The following is a 16,026-nucleotide window of genomic DNA, read 5'->3' as shown; positions in this document are numbered from 1 at the left end:
CTTGTGATGGTTTGACCCCTTTCCGATCTAACAGTGCAAATTCTACAAACACTTTCCATATCTGCTCAAAATCATCTCTCTTGCGTATTCCCCGTGTTACCTTAATGGCACATGTTAATTTATCATTAACAGCTTTATTCCACACCTTTTTATACCATTCTTCCGTTTTATATTCTGCTTGCCCCCTTCCACTTCCTAGCTATCATAATCTATGCAGCTGTCAATAAATTTGTGAGCAAGTCCTTCACAGCCTGCGAACCTTCCACCGCATTGCAAATTGATACTAATGCTACCTCCTATAAATTCACTTCTGAGTAGGCACAGTTAGGACTGTGCTGTGTGTTTAGATTGCACATGCGACCTCCGCAAATGGCTCTGGATTTTACACTGCTGTCTACTTGCTACCATTTTGCCTTGCACTATATAGTCAGCTGTCTTGCGTAACTCAACTCTCTCTGGTCCGTTTGGTGTGTGTGGCTTGCTTAAAAAGCTGACTGACTGCATGTAGTCATGTCATTGAACCAGATATGGAAATGTGCAGCTGGATAGCTTAGTTGGTTAGAGCACGGTGCTGATAACACAAAGGTTGCAGCTGCATATTCCTGCATTGCAGGGGGGTGGACTAAATGATCATCAGGGTCCCTCCCAACTCTATGATTATGTTCTGTTTTACAGCCCAAGGCTTCAAGTTACAGACAAATATACAACCACAATCCGCTGACCTGTGGAAAAGCCACTTCTCGCAGGAAATGGAAAAGTTACAGGAAGCAGCAATTAATAAATATATTCTTCACTGTTATTATTTATCATCATCCTCAATCCAAGGATAACAGTGCAGTTTACAATATAAAAAACACAAAAATATGAAACATAGTAACAAACAGAAACACTACCCCACCACACACAGAGATAGAAAACACTGCAGATTGAAACATCTGGTCCTTGCTGGAAGCAGCTGTTCCTGATTCATAGGAAAGAGGTTACTGAACTGGAACAACATTGTGGTCTGGTATGATATCACGTGGCCAGAAACAAGTTAGCAAATGCTAAGACTGTTATAATGATCTTCTATATGATTGTTACCCCAATGTCCAAGACTTCTGTGCTGTTTTGAATAATAATAAAAAAGGTTTATTTGGCTATGTTAGAAGAAAGAGGAAGAACAAGTAGTAAGTCTCTTGGGTGGAGAAGATTGAGAAATGCTTTTGGGTGACAGAGAGAAAGTGAAATTGTTCAACACCTACTTTCCCTCTGTCTTCACCCAAAAGGAAAGCAGTGCCCTACCTGATGATAACAGAATAAAATATGCAAGGAGGGAACTGCTGCTCAAGATAGGAAAAGTGATGGTAAGGAAACACCTAGCTACCTTAAATGAATTTATATTTCCAGGGCCTGACAAGTTGCACTCAAGGGTACTAAAGGAGCTTGCAGGTATAACATGAGAGCCTCTGTCTATAATCTTTGAGAATACAGTGGTACCTCTGGATGCAAACGCAATGCCTATATGCACATGCGCAGGTCACGATTCGCCGCTTCTGCACATGCACGTGACGTCATTTTGAGCGTCTACGCATACGCGAGCGGCAAAACCCGGAAGTAACGCGTTCTGTTACTTCCGAGTCGCTGCAGAGCGCAACCCAAAAATGCTCAATCCGAAGCTACTTTAACCCGAGGTATGACTGTACTTGGAGAACAGGTGAGGTCCCAGCAGACTGAAGCTGGACAAATGTCCCAATCTTCATAAGGGGGGGGGAGAGAGAGAGAGAGAAAACCCAGGTAACTACTGATCAGTAAGCCTGACATAAATCTATTCTAGGGCTCTTTATAGACCACAAACTTAACATGAGTCGACAGTGTGATGCAGCAACAATGAAAAAAGCCAGTGCTATTCTAGGCTGCATCAACAAAAGCAGGGAACTAATAGACCTGCTCTATTCTGCCTTGGTCAGACCACTTGTCTAGTTCTGGACACCAAAATTTAAGGAGGATACTGACAGGCTGGAATATGTGCAGAGGAGAGCTACTAAGATGATAAATGGTGTGGAAACCAAGCCTTCTAACAAATGGTTTAAGGAGCTGGGTATTCTTAGCCTGGAAATTGGGTCCTCCCTTAAAGAGGGCAGTGAGACCTGTAAAACTGACACCCTGTGTTGTGGGTGGGTACGTTTGGACAGCCACAACACCTGATTGGTAGGTCCCTCGAAGCTGGGTGTAATCTGGCCAATGGGACACAGTCCAAACAGTTTGAGGGACCTATTTATGCCCATGTACATGACCCAGAGCTTCCTCTTTTGGCACGTGCATTCGGAACACCCGCCCACCTCTCCCTACTTTTAGGGCTTTTCGCTTGACCTTGCTGTGCCATCGTGTGTTATCTGTCGTTGGGACAGGGGCATGGCAGGAATTTTTCCCACTTGGCTGATTGGCTGTTGCTATTTGGGTTTCGCCTGCTGTGTAGCAAATCGTCACAACTTTCAAGGTTGCGGATAGGCTCTGGTTCAGGTGATAGGGATGGGAGAACGCTCTCGCCATCCCTATGTGAAGGATATTCCGTTAAAGGAATGCAGGGACTCGATGGTTTGGACAACCCCTGTGAGGGGGTTGTGCCCGTGCCTGAGTCCAGGGGGACATTTGAGTGGCAGAGTTAACCCATTCCTAGCTTTCCGCTTATACAGGTGTTCACCCTTGGCTAACCTATGCTGGAACCATACAGCGCTTACCTGTATGGCAGGGAGCTAGTCAAATCAGAGCCTATGCAACCAGTCACTTTCTGTAATCAATAAAGTTGTGGCCTAAATTCTGCCAAAACCAAAAACCAAAATTTGAGTCAAGTGTGAATTTATTTAAGGGGGAGGTTTCTGGGTCTGAACACGCAAAAGAGAAGACAGAGGAGATATGATAGCCATATCTAAAATGCTGTCACACAGAGGATGAGCAAGCTTGTTTTCTCCTGCTCTGGAGGCTAGGACCCAAACAAATGGATTCAAGTTACAAGAAAGGAGATTCCAACTGAACACCAGGAAGAACTTTCTGACAGTAAGAGCTGTTTGATAGTGGAACAGACTGCCACGACAGGTGGTGGACTCTCCTGGGAGGTTTTTAAGGTTGGATGGCCATCTTGCCTGGATGCTTTAGCTGAGATTCCTGCATTGCAGGGGGTTGCACTAAATTACCCTCGGCATCCCTTCCAACTTTACATTTCTATGATTCGAAGATTTATTTATTTTTTAAGTTTATTGTATTTGGTGAGCTCAGATTCTGGGCCAGCTTTCTTCTAAGCAGCACCCTTGGTATTTCCACAGAAGATGTGTAAATAGTTTTTACGCCTTTCATTATTATATAGGATAAATAGTAGAAGAGAGGCATTTGTAATGACAGTGAGGATTCTGACCAGCATAGGTTTCAACTCGCATTCCAGCCACTGTTGAAGTAGGCTTCTTTAGCCTTATGTATGAAAATGCCCTAATAGACTGTTTGAGAAAGTTGTTCAGAATACCAGGAGCAGACATTTCCTTTTAGAAGGAACTAAGAAGCACCATTACATAAAGCAAGAGAAAAGAATATCCAAACTATCTCATAACATTGGAATAAGGGGCAAATTGTAATAAAAGTAATTGTTCCTCTCATTTCTTCCCCCTTGCACGGGTATGCTTCTTCACTTCTTTTCCCTTGTTTCTGACTTTCTTCATTTTGATGAGCTTGTTTTGTGCTATGCCCTTTCAGAGTGAGCCTGCAAGACTACACCAACTTACCTTGGAGTTAGGACCTACTGTACTCAGTGCGAATTATTAGAGTAGACATGCCTAGAATTGGGCAGTGAATGCAGTGTTTTTTTCTGGGGCGGAGCACAGGGGTACACATACCCCTAAACATTTTGTGAATCTACGTTTGGCCTCATTAAGGGGCAGTATTTCAATATGAGTAGGAAAATGAGAATACCCCTAAAAATATTTTTTTAAAGAAAAAAAGCACTATGGATATATTTGCAATCATCTCTCCCTTGAGTCCTTGTTTTCTATAAATAATAGCCAGGATCCAAATAAATGTTTATTTCTGTATGGTCAATATGGTTTTTGGTATGTTTATTGAACAGTAGCACTCCCTTTATACTGCATGGCAAACTACTTTTGAATATAAAGTGGATTTCAAAAGTATGTATGGTGTGCAAAGAGTGTAAAAATTAAAATATCTGGGCTGACCTGGTTTGCATGTAGCAGTAAGCCGAACCACCGCTTACCTCAAATGAAGAAACACTCAGGTTCCTGGAGAGAAGACTCTGACCATTTTGGTGCTTCTCCAGTCTTGCTGCTGTGAGCTAAGCCATGGTTTGACTTAGTGTTGCCTCCGATTCCAGGCTTGTGGTTTACCTTGTTCCAGACAAGCACCAAGCTGTAGCCAAGTTTGTTCTGTGGCTCACCACCACTTTTGGTTTGCCTGGCGCAGATAAACCACAACCCCCAGATTTAGACATAATGCCGAGTCAAATCATGGCTTAGCTCACAACAGTGTGACAGCAGCAGCGCCTGGAGAAACATAACAGCTGCAATCTGTCCAGGGGCCCACACATTTGCTCATTGGTGCTAAAACATGGGTTGGCCTAGCGTTATGAACTGGGCCACTGTCTGGATTGTAGACAATTAAATAAAAGTTTTAGAAAACACAGTTCAGTTTCTGGATAAAAGAATACAAAGGAGTGATGTTATGATGAAATCAGTTCAGTGTTACTGTAATAGAAAGGCGTTCCCTGTTCCTGTTGCCAACTAGGGTTTACTTTCAAAACTATTACAGTAGTTGAATATGGGAAAGTACACTACATCCATGCAAAGAGAGTGGAAATACTAACATATTAATGTAGTGCAGATTTTAGATAGTAAGGGCTGAGTATTTGTTGACATGAAGTTACTGCCCTGTAGCGAAAACAGAAGCTGCAAAGGACATTTGTACTAGAAGATAGAACAGAAACCGTCACAGCCCCTTTGTACTTCTTTGTGAGTAATGGCTATTTTATTAGGAGCACTGTAATCACATGTTCTTAAAGCAATGCTCTGTTTGTCAGCTGCCAGTCAGATGATGATTCAACCAGACCCATGGTTGGAAGCCAGATTCAACAGAGAATGCTGGAGCCATAAGACAGCACGAGTCCTGCAATTACTTTCCCTAATTATCACAGACAAGCTGGTTTTTATTGTTGTTTTATAATCTGCAAATTATAGTTGACTGCCAAAATAACTGCTATAAAAGACAAGGTAAGTCAAGATGCAGAGGCTTATGATGGTAATATAATAGTATCTGCCACTTTAACCATTTGTGGTCTGCAGTATGTGGCTTAGTTCAATATTGACATATGCAATACAGCCCTAGGCCTAGTTAAAAAGTGGCTTAAGACACTTTGGATGCAGTCCTGCACACAGGCTGCATTAAATATTATCAACTTCAATGGGATTTAAACAGACTTCTTATCTTGCTTGCTCTTAATATTTTCTTGAGATGCCACCCTCCTCTGGTTTATCACTCAACTGAGAATCACTTTGTGAATTAATTGTCTAGAGTTTGAGGCAGCAGCTACCAGTTAGCTTCTAGACTTAATTAGATGTGCTGGATTGACTCAAAGCTGTTCATGGCTGGGGATATGTGCATCTTAGTATATTAGGCTGACCATTTGGATTACCTTTGAGAATGGGGAAACTGGGTGCTACACATGGAGCAGCCCAAATTAACAAAACCCCACAGATGAAGAAACACAGAAGCATCTATCTCCTGCAATTATTCATGAGGATTCCACATCCTATGGAGTCTTATTGGCTACATTGTCGAGTGCTGTGGGTGCGGGTCTTTGTTAAGTGTGGACAAACTCTTGCAATAAATAAATAAATTGGCATACAGTAAACCCACAGCTTACAAGGATGTTATGTCCTGGGGACATGGTCTTACTGTATTTGTGAACCTTCAAACAATGTGAGGACTTGTACCTTCAAAGCTTGGTTTCAGTGTCTTAACATGACATAGCATGATAAATAAATAGTGGGTTGTATACAACATTGCAGCTTCACTTACACTTTCATTATTTGTGCAATGAAATTTATCCCTCCTCTCCTTTGCAGTGCCCCATGAATCCTCAACATCTGCTCCAGAGGGTGGAGGGATCCTCTGGGGCAGATTTTTTTGCATGTGAGGTGTGAGAAGATGGGACAGTCCTGTTGCATGAATGGAATTCTGCTTACACAGCATTTGATAAAACCCACCAGAGCCAGCCCAAAGCATTTTTGGACCTAAGGTGGATCCCAAAATGGCACTTCCCCTTCCCTGCCAGGGAAGAAGGAGTGAGGGAAGACCTACATCAGGAACAAGAGGGGAGAAACATTGACACTGGAATTTGCTGCCCCAGTGAAACCTGCCATCTGAGGTAGTCGCCTCACCTTGCCTCAAGGGTGGGCCAGCCCTGCAACCCACTGTTTTACTATGTAACAATCTTGGTAAATTGTTTAGTTTTGTTTACATGTTATAGTAACTGCTGCGGACTCTCGTTCCCATTGTTCATGCCAAAACAACAATCATCCCAGAGAACTGAAATAGCATCACTGCAAATCCACTGCATGACTAACAAAGAAGAGTAGTGAACGCTCACAAGTGGCATTGTTTGTTAATTTGTAATGTGGCACTCACATATAATGGAATCTGACCTCTAAGGGTAAGAGGAATTGCCCATATGCTATTCCCAGAACCAGAAACAAAAGGTCTACACATAAACTGAGACTGCAGCTAAATGGCTGCTACAAAAAGAACAGCTTGTGCTTTATTTCTTTGTTTATTCAAGGAATCATTTCCCCCAAAACTCAATTACATTGGACCAACAAAATTATCACAATTGCTTGCTCTCTACTGCAAAATACCCAACTTGCCCCTGCAGGCCAAAATAGGAAAGACTAGATAGATAGATAGATAGATAGATAGATAGATAGATAGATAGATAGATAGATAGATGATAGATAGATGATAGATAGATAGATGATAGATAGATAGATAGATAGATAGATAGATAGATAGATAGATAGATAGATAGATAGATGTGACATGAAACTCCCTAGTTTCATAAACTTGGGTAAAGGGTAAAGATAAACAACCTGTATGTCACCAAGAGAGAACTGAAATCTATCCTGTTTGAAGTGTTTTTATTGTGGCCTTAGCTCTGTTTGTGTGTGATCTGCACAAAGAAACAGGTTATATGGGATGATCCTACTACATATGCAAGAGGATACCATTACAGTATACAGTGGTAAGTACTTAATTTGTTCTGGAGGTCCATTCTTAACCTGAAACTGTTCTTAACTTGAAGCACCACTTTAGCTAATGGGGCCTCCTGCTGCCGCCACACTGCTGGAGCACAATTTCTGTTCTCTTCCTGAAGCAAAGTTCTTAACCCGAGGTACTATTTCTGGGTTAGTGGAGTCTATAACCTGAAGCGTATGTAACCTGAAGCGTATGTAACCTGAGGTACCACTGTAATACTCTTACAAAAGCCCGGCGCCTGTCCCTCACTCTGCCAAGCTGTGGCAAGAGCACATGGGATCTCAGGCGCCCACACAGGGTCTGTGTCCCTTTTGAGAATAGAAGACATGGCAGAGGCTGTCATGCTTTAAGAAATAGGGTTTATTCACCTATTTACACATTCCATCTGCACGAAAGGATCCAGATCTTACAGCACGGTCCACAACAGTGCAAGAAGTCTTTCCTTCACCCTCACCAAAATGGATCTACTCTTTTCTTCCTGTTTCTTCTTCCCAGAAGCCCCTTGCCCTCCCCCAGAAAAGTTCTCCAGGCAACCTTCCGAATCTCCGGTCTCTGGTCACACCTGGGACAAGGAGTTGTTGAAGACCCTCAATGGCTCTCTACTGTAATGCTAGCAAGCTCTGCCCTTCCCTCAGCCAGCCAGAACTGTTTGTGTAAGGCAGCCCAGCAATCCTATTGCAGCTTATATTCTCCCTTCATATCACAAAGATATCCTAGCATTTATTAATTTCTAGGGTTTACCTCAAATCTCTAACAATACCTTCCACTGCCAGATGATCAACTTGTATGTGAGAGAACAGCTTCCCTCATGTGCTTGTACAGTAGCTCACTGTTGTCTGCCTATGCATGTCTGGGTCCAGTTTAAGGTGCTTGTGGTTGTTTTTAAAGCTTTAAATGGCTTGCGACACAAATACCTAAAGGAGCACCCTTTCCCATGCCAGCATGCTTGTTGTCTTAAGAACTTCTGAAGAGCTCCTGGTCCAAGTACTTCTTTGCTCAAGGCACGCTATGTTTTCACAAGACAGGGCCCCAACTCTGGAATGCCCTCCCTAAAGTGGTATGTCTGGTGCTGACGTTGCGTGGTGAGGCCCTGCGCCCTGCAGTCTCAAAAATAAACACACAGACACAAATATATTGGGTTAATTGGGATAAATTAGGCTACAACTTTATTGGTTACAGATGTGAGCGGTTTGGCTTGGTGGTTCTCAACCTGTGGGTCCCCAGATGTTGTTGGACTACAACTCCCATCATCTCTGAGCTCTGGCCTTGCTAGCTAGGGGTGATGGGAGTTGTAGTACAACAACATCTGGGGACCCACAGGTTGAGAAAGGCTGGCGCCAGACTATATCCTGACTCCTGCCCGCCTGCAGGAAGTCTCTGAAGGGTCAACCACCGATAGGGGAAGCCCTATGATATACATCAATTAAGAGCACCCCCAGGGTCACCGATGGGGTTGGGCATGGCCCTAGCCCTCACCCATGCTTCGGACAGGATCCACACCCCCAGATCCCTTTAACGGGATACCCTTAATGAGGAGGGGCAGGCAGAGGCAACAACCTCCCCTCCCATAAACAAGGTTTACCCAGTGCCTAACCTTACAAAGTTGTGACGATTGCTACAACTAAGCGAAAACCAAATGGCTGGTGCCTGTTTGCCAAGTGGAAAAATTCCTACCTGGCCCCAACAACCAGGAGACTGACATTAGTCCATAGCAAGGCCAAAGTCAAGCAATTCATAAAAAGAGGGTGGGTAGGCTGGGATATCTGACAAGGCAGCAAATGGAGGTCGCCTCCCAGCCACACCACAATTTAAACAGTGTTGGCTACGCCCCTCGCTAACCTGGTCAGCCCCGGGCATGATGCAGCTGGAAGTCCTAATGACGTAGGCGGCATCCCTTCGCCCACTGCCGGGTCACTGGGAGGTCCTGGATGCATGCCCGCAAATGCTACCCCCCGGGGAAGGGGCGTGGTCTTACCAGCTTTTGGGCACCTAGTGAAGATGTTCCTATTTCCTCAGTCCCTTTAGAATTTATATGATTTCTTGAATTAAGCTCTCTTCTGTTTTAGTTTCATTTCATTAAGGGTTTTTCTTGGTTTCAAATTTTATTTATATGATGTGTGAATTAATTTGATAAACACTTTTGTACATGGCCATGAATCTCCTGATCAAGAGTGGTTAAGAACTATTTTAAATAAATGAATTAATAAACAACCAAGAATGTATAATGAACCACCTGATTATACAGCCTTCACAATATATCTCTGAACACTTAGATATACATTAAAGCCACTAGATTGAATAATTAAATGCAATGCTTAACTGAAAACTGAGTATATAGAGAAAATGCCAATGAAAATGTCCTAAAGTAATGGTAAACTGATCTTGCAGTACTATAGCTGAACTAACACTTCTCTGTGTATTTATGATCCATTCCACCCTTATAGATGGTTTTCAAAAGCCTTGCTCTTTTTTTTCTATTTCAAGCTAAAGTAATATTTCTTTTCAGCTTTGAAAATCATTTTTGTGTGCTGGCTTGCACATAAATAAATCATGCACACATCACAGGCAGTAGACGATGGTTCTCTTCAACCCTATTCTTCATGACTTCAATGCTACCTATCTTGAATAGCAAAACATGCTAATGCCCAACTGAAGATGCCTAGCCATTTCAATACAAGCTGGCAAATGGATGTTCAGTGAGTTATTGTCTAAACAGCTTCCTCTGAACAGTTAAGTCTCACGTTGCCAATTTCTCTCTGCATAATGAGCTTTACTGGGATGACACTTCTTTCTTTGCATATTTCATGCTCGCTAAAAAATCTCTTTGATCCAATTCTAATGTGATCCTTCAGCTGCAGGGTTCTTTTTTGAGACTAGGTAATGGTCACATTATAAACATATGGATTAAATTTTAGTGAGTTTAACAAGAAAATTAGTCTTTGGAAAATAAACATGGAATTGGAATCTTAAAAATAAGAATTGTATGCAAACTGTATGAAAAATTTTGGCCAGGAGAGACATATGAAGGCCATCCTGAGTTCAGGAGGCCTCCCTAATTCAAGAAAAATAATAATCTCCAAATGGAAGTATAATAAGAAAGAAAAAGATAGATTGGCCGACAGTGATTCTCATGCTGAATTTCATAACCCTGGGGCTTGAGGGACCATGCCCATGGAATTATTAATTTGAGATATATTTTTTCCTCATAATTCCTGATAAAACCCAGTAACACAAATGGGTAAGCATACTGTCATAGTTGAAAGTGTGATACTCTAAGCACACTTCCTTGGAAATCACTCAGAATTTTGCAAGATTGGGGTACTGGGTGGAGGGGAGAGGACAATTACAATTATAAGCTAAACGTTAATTCCCAAATTAATAAGAAAATAGTGAACTATAGGAGAATATTGCAAAGCTGAATAGTCTCAAAAGTACCACAATCTTGGCTTCTGGCAAAGCTCTATGCTTAAACTGAATATAGCTCTGGATTCCCAGTATGGATGGCTGCTCTTACCTTACCATGGGCACATATACCCTGCCATGCCAAGGAGAACAGGCACATATTGCAAGTTAATAAACTTGTGCCCATGAGTCAATAGTTTCTCTGTGGTGTTCCTTTTCACACAGAAATGCCTCTGGCCGTTTTTCCTTTAGTAGCGGACAATGCTGGCTTTATCTTTGAAGAGGCTATGTAGGAAAGTCTCACACTACATTGCCCCATGCCAGGTTCTTCTGTGAATTAAATGCAATCTAAAATTATGGGTATGAACTAAACGTAGTGCATGTGATGCTTTATAAAGCTGCTTTAAAGACTCCGTCGTTCCAAACATTCTGCCCATCCTCTCATGCTACAGCAGTGAAGTATCATATGCAAATGAAGCTTTGATATGAAACAGTTCTCTTGAGAGCTTGTAAAAAAAATTTTTTACCGTATAAACAAAGTATGATGCCAATGCATTTATTAACTTCATCTAGCAATTTGCATATGTAGGCATGCTTTTCCGAGAAACCTCATTCACAGTTTATGTTGAATGCCCTCCACACCTCCATGAATCGACACTCTAAATACAACAGAAAAGGCAGCAGCTGGATAATGCAGACAGAGGAGCAATAAAGCAATGGCATCTGGCAGAACCAGGAATGGACATTGCACATTGGTTGCTTAGCCACTGCCCACCCATACTGAAAAGCAGAGATTTAAGGGCTGACTCAACATGTCACTTCTAAGGTAGTAGATTCCATGATGGGATGAGAAATCTGTGGCCATCCAAGTGTTGGACTACAACTGCCATGATTTCACTATTGGCCATACTGGCTGGATCTGATAAATCCAAGAAAATCTGGAGAGCCACTACTGCCCTCTGGATTGTATCACTTAAAATTTAATGCAGGGAGTTGCAAGTTTCTGTCCCTATTGAAATATGTTTTGTTACTTGGCCCACTTATCCAGTTTGTTAAGGTTGGCACCAATACAGCTTCTTGCCAAGGGCACAAGGAGCCCTAGGTATGCCTCTGTCTGGCAGCAGACAACCATTCTCCAAGCAATGTGGAGTTAAAAGTCACAAGGTCAGCCCTACTTGAAACACATTGCTTTGGGTCAATGCTTCATGTTATGAAGGTGGAGATGGTGGGATACAGATTATTTCATTCCAGAAAAAAATGCATCAGTTTCTCCTTTGAAAAATATTATATTCTTGCCATTTTGTGTACTCTCCATTGCGGCATTTATCAGTATTGACCCAAAGATGGTATTGCCACCTTTTTGACTCAGTTTGGAAATAAAAATGTGTGGTAACAAAACATTCATTTCTGGATTTGCAGGCATTACCCAGATATATTTTGCTTAGTATATGCACATCTCATTTATGAAAGGCCAGCCTTTTCCCTAAGGCACCCAGTACAATTCCAAATTCTATGCTTAAGCTTACAGCACCACCAGCTCTGGGATTAAGTATCAAATTTGAGGCTGCATGTGAAGGAGTGGATATTACCAATTGCTGACACTGCTCTGTTGGGAAAGGGGATGCAGCACAATTGAATACTCAATCATTTGAAAGAACCTTCCTATTAAATTGGCTTTTATGCATTTCTTTGCCAGCTAAACAGCAACACATTGGGCATTCGACTTTTCTCAGCTTGATACTGGTATTACTTTATGCTTTATTCCCAGTGTTGTAAAGATATATTTATCAGTGTCCCAGAAAACATTCAAAAGAGAGAATGAAAGACTTTTGTTCACAATATCTAGAGCATCACGTGGAAAATTTGCTGTAACAATGAAGAAAATTATTACTTGATCAGTTGAGTGTAGTGGAAATCAGAGATCTGTACTGCCAGATGAAACAGTCTAAAATTGAAAAATGTGAGCTGTGTTTAGTCTGTGTCTGGGACTTAAAAGACACTAGTTACATTGCCATCTTCACCAAAGAATTCCAATATGACTTGAAATAAATAATCTGGTTTCTTTTGGTAAAATCCTTATCTACTTAAGTCAATATAATGCATTTCCTTTTCATTAAGGCTGCATCTCCAACCCAGTTCTTAAAAAAAAAGGAAAAAAATTGGCAGTACAGTACATAATATACTGGTACATGCGTATTGCATATACCGTCATACCTCGGGTTGCGAACGCTGCGGGTTGCGCGTTTTTGGGTTACAGACTGCGCTGAACCCGGAAGTACTGGAACGGGTTACTTCCAGGTTTCGGTGCTCATGCATGCTCAGAAGCACTAAATCACACTTTGTGCATGCGCAGAAGTGCCGAATCACGTCACGCACGTGCGCAGATGCGGCGCTGCGGGTTGCGAACGTGCCTCCCACACGGATCATGTTTGCAATCTGAGTTTCCACTGTACATGTATATAATCTCAGTGCAACACAGATCTTAGTGGCTTCAGATCTTTGAAGGACATTGTAATATCAGTCCCTATCCAGCAGCCTACCCTGTGCAAAACTAAAAAAAACCCCTGATCCATAAAAACAGATATGAGGTGTCTGGGAGGAGGAGAAAAGTGGAAGAGCCAGCAGGATAAGTCCTTCCTTCCTTCCTTCCTTCCTTCCTTCCTTCCTTCCTTCCTACAAATAGTAATGCAAGTGGTGAAGCAAGGACTTATACAGCAATGAGCTGCTGAGGCCTCTTCACTCACAAAGTGCCCCTCTTCACTTCCAAATCCAACTATATAAAGCTAGGAGTCAGGAATTTTATCTGTTCAATATGTATATATTTGTTAAAGGAAGTAGCTGAATAATTTCTGTATTATGAATCATGGGCTGTACTTGCTTCATAGTGCTATGGGTTAGTGGAAGAACAGGGATCCCCCAGATCCCTGAGTGCCAGAATTCCTCCTCTAGATTCTTGGGTGCTGGGGTTTAATCAGAGCTGACGGGCTGAGTTTGTTTTATTACCAGGCAGAGGGGCAGAGGGAGATGCAAGCCCTGCCATTAACCTACAGTGGTACCTCGGGTTACAGATGCTTCAGTCTGCAGACTCCACTAACTCAGAAATAGTACCTCGGGTTAAGAACTTTGCTTCAGGATGAGAACAGAAATTGCGCAGCGGCAGTGGGGGGCCCATTAGCTAAAGTGCTACCTCAGGTTAAGAACAGTTTCAGGTTAAGAACAGACCTCCGGAACGAATTAAGTTCTTAACCTGAGGTACCACTGTATTTCAAAAGCCATCTACAAGTAACTGAGGTTGTCTGGGCAACACAGAGCATGATGTCACACACACACACACACATTGTCCTTTTACACAGGGTGAGAGGGGTGTTGACAAGGTGTTCTGTTAACAAGCAGGAGGAAGTGGGAAAAACTCCATGTAGCAAAGGCTGGAGGAGGCTGAGTGCCATGTCTGAGGAGCAAAGAGGGACACTTGGGGTGTAATGTTTTGCACCCCCTCCACAGAAGGCTTTAGGTGTAAATATGTTTAAAGTAAACCATATTTCTTAGAGACAGTAGTCTCTGCTGTGACTTGATTTCCCAATGGAAACACAACCCTGAGTAAGTGCCTGGAACCTCATGGAAGCTTGCTACTGCTTGGCAGAGATTTTGAGTGCTGTGTAACAATATTCATTAAGGAGTAGGTGATTGGCAGGGCTGGTTCTACCATTCGGCACGATGAGATAACTGCCTCAGGCAGCAATGTGGAGGTGGTGGCAGTTCCCTGGCTGTTCCTTCCGAGACCCCTGGCTGTACACTTGTGCTGGAAGATGCCATATGCTCTGTGTCCTGCACTAGCCTGCTGCCCTCAGGTGCAGTGCAGAATGCTTCCCTGGGCTCCTTTAGAAGGAATGGTGCGAAGGAAATCTAAATAATCTTGTTGCTAGTGTTAGGATTCAGCATCCAGTCCGGTTGGTTTCTGTTTATGGAATGAGGCTGAAGATAACATCTTGTCCTTCACTTTAAAAAGCAAAATGCCTTGCACCAGCCCTGGTGATGAGTGGCAGCAGTACAGGGGTACCTCGGTTTAAGAACAGTTCGGTTTAAGAACTATTTAGTTTACAAACTCCGCAAAACTGGAAATAGTGTCTTGGTTTGAGAACTTTATCTTGGTCTAAGAACAGAATCTGAATGGTGGAAGGGCACCGGCGGTGGGAAGCCTCATTAGGGAAAGCGCACCTAGGTTTAAGAACGGTTTCGGTTTAAGAACCGACTTCCGGAATGGATTAAGTTCGTAAACCGAGGTACCACTGTACTGCTTTTCAGCAGACCAAGCTGATGAATACTTTTCTGTCTATGTTGGTTGATAACTCACAAGGAAAAATTCACTAACACAGAGGATTAAATATTTACTTGTCCAATGGATAATGCCTTAATCCTGAATAAGAAGCTTTCTGAGGATACCTAATAAAAATATACTTTATCAAATATAGCAATTGATTTGTGTTCTAAAACTTGTCTATGAGATAACTTAGCACTTTCGTCAGTCAATGAGGGTCAAATATTGTTGTCTTCGCTAAATATTTTATAGTACAAAGAGCCAAGGCAATAACATTTCTCCTTTCTGAGAGCTTAGTGTGAGTGCATTGTATTCAGCTAAGTCATTGTCATGGTAGATCTGACAAAATCAATGTACTGGAGTTAGTAACGTCCATTGATTCTGTAGATCTACTTTGAGTATGACTCAGTTGAATTCAATCCATTGTTTGCCAATGGCCGATGGAATGTTTATAGTATTTATTATTTCATAGATTTATATCTTACTTTCTATTAGTATCTTCATAGCAGGTTTGTATGATCCCCTTACCTATACTATCTGTAGGTCAGCTAAGATGCAGGTGATTCAGGAAAAAAGTAGCACATGACTGGAAAGTAGTGAGAATATTGCTGAGGGGGGTTGGGCTTTTTAAACAAAATGGAACACAACCCTGAATAAATGGATAATGTGATAGTGATGCCTCCCGTGTACAAAACTGGAGTTCAAAATGTTCAAGAAAGTATTTTGTTAAAATATTGCATGAAAATTCTTTGTATTTCCAAGTAAGTGTCTGGAAAATTAGACAAGTATCCTAATAAAATCAGTACTCCTTTACTACCATTGAGGAACTTTTAATTGCTTCTTCTGTCATTATGCATAAGTGTAATATAGCAGCAAATAGTCTAATTATTTAAAAACGAGTCAGAGAACATAAAAATGTTATAACGGCAGAGGGTAACAAATGCAATTTCCAACCCATACACAGCATAAATGGAAAAAATGAGAATATGAGGCTAATTAAGATCAGCATACATTGCTTTGAG

The 16,026-nt window shown here is 42.0% G+C and overlaps 1 long non-coding RNA gene across 1 annotated transcript; it reads left to right on the top strand.

Annotated features, from left to right (window-relative positions):
• The first annotated feature begins 2,969 nt into the window (after window positions 1-2,969).
• LOC309539296 lies at window positions 2,970-15,823 on the top strand. The gene is made up of 3 exons (XR_014222806.1): window positions 2,970-3,036; window positions 5,057-5,246; window positions 6,102-15,823. It is a non-coding gene; the product is annotated as an uncharacterized lncRNA (long non-coding RNA).
• Window positions 15,824-16,026: the final 203 nt, after the last annotated feature.

This window comes from Podarcis vaucheri (genome assembly GCF_965113315.1).
Source record: "Podarcis vaucheri genome assembly, chromosome: 8".
NCBI lineage: Eukaryota > Metazoa > Chordata > Lepidosauria > Squamata > Lacertidae > Podarcis > Podarcis vaucheri.
This window is presented reverse-complemented; position numbering and strand designations above follow the sequence as displayed.